The sequence below is a fragment of the Lepidothrix coronata genome, unplaced genomic scaffold, assembly GCF_001604755.1.
Source record: "Lepidothrix coronata isolate B3197 unplaced genomic scaffold, Lepidothrix_coronata-1.0 Scaffold156, whole genome shotgun sequence".
Classification (NCBI taxonomy): domain Eukaryota; kingdom Metazoa; phylum Chordata; class Aves; order Passeriformes; family Pipridae; genus Lepidothrix; species Lepidothrix coronata.
The window spans coordinates 1,044,780-1,048,034 of record NW_016690336.1 but is presented as its reverse complement, the minus strand read 5'-3'; positions in this window follow the sequence as shown (position 1 = coordinate 1,048,034).

The window sequence follows — 3,255 nt, the reverse complement described above, 5'->3', positions numbered from 1 at the left end:
CTCCCAACCTGGCTCCAGAGCAGAGGGGCTCCAGCCCTGGCAGCATCTGCGGGGCCTCCTCTGGAGTCATTCCAACAAGTCCATGCCTGAGAAGTGAAAACACAGCCACAGTGATATTTGTTTCTCTGACTGTAGGTGTTATGATGCCATTTGAGATGACCTGAAGTACCTGAGCCATCTGCAGGGGCAGCCACAGCAGAGAATTTGAGGGAAAATCTCACCTTTATGGAGATATTGCTGGAGGTCAGCTGGGATAACCCCGAGCGTTTCCCATGGCTGTGTTTGGAGAGCTGAACCCCCTCCCCGTGCCTGCTTATTATTGGAATTAACTTTCATGTTTATTTTTATGATTAGGGAGCGTAAAGCTTTGTAGGAACTGGAGATAGCAGGGTGTGATTGGCAGGGCGTGGGAGACGAGAATCCATAAATCTGTGCCGAGACATAATTGCTCAAGAGGGTTTTTTTTTTTCCTCAGCTCCATCCCAAGGAACAGATATCACAGCATTTCTGGGAGGGCCCCCTGAGGACTGGGAGAATGTCACTTGCTGGATGCTGTGGGAAAACAGCACTCAGGGTTTGGGAATCGTGGTTGAAATCTGGGTTCTTGGCTGGGGAAACAAGATCCCGTGGCAGAAACTGGGTGTGGTGGCATCTTTTGAGAGAAGACTAAATGGGGGGAACGGACTTAACTGGGGGAATGGTCTTAAGATGCAGAAGGGTAGGTTTAGATTAAATATTAGGAAGGAATTGTTTTCTGTAAGGGTGGTGAGGCCCTGGCACAGGTTGCCCAGAGAAGCTGTGGCTGTCCCTGGATCCCTGGAAGTGTCCAAGGCCAGGTTGGAGCAACCTGGTCTAGTGGAAGGTATCCCTGCCCATGGCAGGGGGTGGAACAAGATGAGTTTTAAGTTCCCTTTCAACCCAAACCATTCTATGATTCTGTGATTCTGTAAATGCAGGGCTTTATGCCTTTATCAGCTCTAGATCCCTTTCCCCACCCACGACGTGGGGGAGCCCAGTTCTAGTTCCATCTCCATCTGATGAACCATTCCAACGTCTTGAGGGATGGGGAAAGGGGACTCCAGCGCAGGGTTTTTCAGGCCCCGAGCCTGGAGGGGAGAGGTGCCCTCCCCTCCCCCCAGCACCCACGTGGTCCCATGGCAGGCACAGAGACAGCACACCGGCGTGGAGAGGAGGCAAGAGAGAGTTTATTGTTGGGGGTGTTACATTTATAGGGTTTAGGGGGATTCACAGAGTAACCAATTAGAAGTCTCAAGGGGCTTACAGGAACACCCAATCACAGGATGGGGTAACAAGGTCCAATGGGAAACACCTCAGGACACCTTTCCCAGGACATTCCTGCATGGGAGATAACCTGTCGTGGGGGGTGTTGGGAAGAAGAAACACGTGTTTGCAAAGAGACCACAAAAGGCCATTTTAAGACATGTTTAAACAAGTTTCTCATCAGATTTAGTGCTACAATCAGCGGCCCTTTCTCAGGGAGCTCTGTCTCCCAAATGGACGTGTGGGGGGCACAGGGCAGGTCTGTGCTCAGTCCCTCTTTGGGGAGCACGGCAGAGCCTGCAGACTTACCCAACCTGGTGATCTCATGTGACAGGTGCTCTGAAGATGTACAAAACTGTGAGGTAAAACCACGCTGATGGCAAAGTGGACCATACTGGCAAGTCAGAGTGGTCCATGATCTGGCACTGACCAGCAGCAGATGATTGAGGAAGCACGTCAACACATGGTTTGGATAGTGGAGTCCTCCCTCAAAAACCCTTCAGTCTTTGGCAAATTAAGTCAAGGGCATCCTAAGGATGAAGAGGGTTCATAGAAGAGGACAGAAGAAGCAAAACTGAATTTTCCCATGTGTCAATCCCGCCTGCCCTCTCCCCAGCACATGGCTGTGCAAACCCCAAATGCAACAACACAGGACTCTCCAGAGGCATCTCCCATGAGTGGGAAGCTGCCATGGTGATGCCCCTCCTCGTTGGGTTGTAGGCTGGTTTTTCCGTGTCCAAGGACCTGCCTGAGCACTGGGGGTGAAGACACGAACTGTGGAGCGAACCACTGCTCTTGAACACCTGATGTGGAAAAGAGATTTTGCACATTTGGCAAAGCTGACGTGGCCAGTCCCAAAAACTTGAAGAAATATATTCCCAGCTGGTTTCAGCCTCTTTGGCTGGGCTGGAGACACAGCCCTGTCCTTACCCAGCCGTGGCAGAGCTATAAATAAATCTTTCTAGACAAGCAAAAAGAGGTTCCCCTTGCCTACTTTTGCCTTCCTCCCTCTAGCATTTGTTGTCTGAGACAACACACAGTTGGTTGCTGTGTTGTTTGTTGTTGCCTTTGTTGTATTTTTGTTTGAGTACTTAAAGCCCTCGGAGGCCAACTTTGCACTGGAACAAGCAAAATCCAGCTGACAGGTAAAGACAGGCCTGGGGAGGTGAGTTGGGTCGTACAGACTCATATGACTCAGACTTTGAGAGGCAAAAATCTTCCTGCCACACTCTGGACAAGCAAAAAAAGGTTCCCTCCCTTATTTTTTACCTTCATCCCTGTGGCATGAGTTGCCTGAGGTGTGGGTTCTGCCTGCATTCCTGTCCCGTCTCATCCTTGCAGCAAAACATCAAAATAGTCCCGAGAAGCCTCTTGTCAGAGCCTCTCAGGGCAGGAAGGGATGCATTTCCCATCGAGGGGTCCAGCCTGTCTCAGCAGAGATGCTCTGAAAGGGCAGAGCAAAGTGCTGGGAGATGTCTGGAGTGGTGGGAAGTGTCTGCCGCTGGAGATCTGTCTGGGGCCTGGGGATTAAGGATGAGAAGGGAGGAGACAAAGCCTCTGGAAAAATATCACATGGCTTCATAGATACAGAAAGGGGCAAGGCTGTGGTTGGTAAAACTGGGTGTGGTCAACAGGGCACTGCTTTGTACCCACATTTCGTGTCTGGGTCTGAGTGATTCAAATTTCTGTAGGTTTTTCCAGTTAAGAATTTAGCTGGATACCCAATTTCATCCCTCTCCACTTCTCTCCCTGCAGATAATCTGAAACATTTTGGATTCTGGGTGAAATATGAATGTTGAGTTCATACAACAGTCCTTCAGCCAAACTGAATGGTCCCTGATGAAGATTTGTAGCCACTGCATCACCAGAGGAGCATCTCAGACACCATCACAAACATAATTTCTGGCCTAAACTTCACCTGTCTTGCCACAAACTCCAGGTTTACAGACCTTCCACCCAGCAGTTTTAATGCAA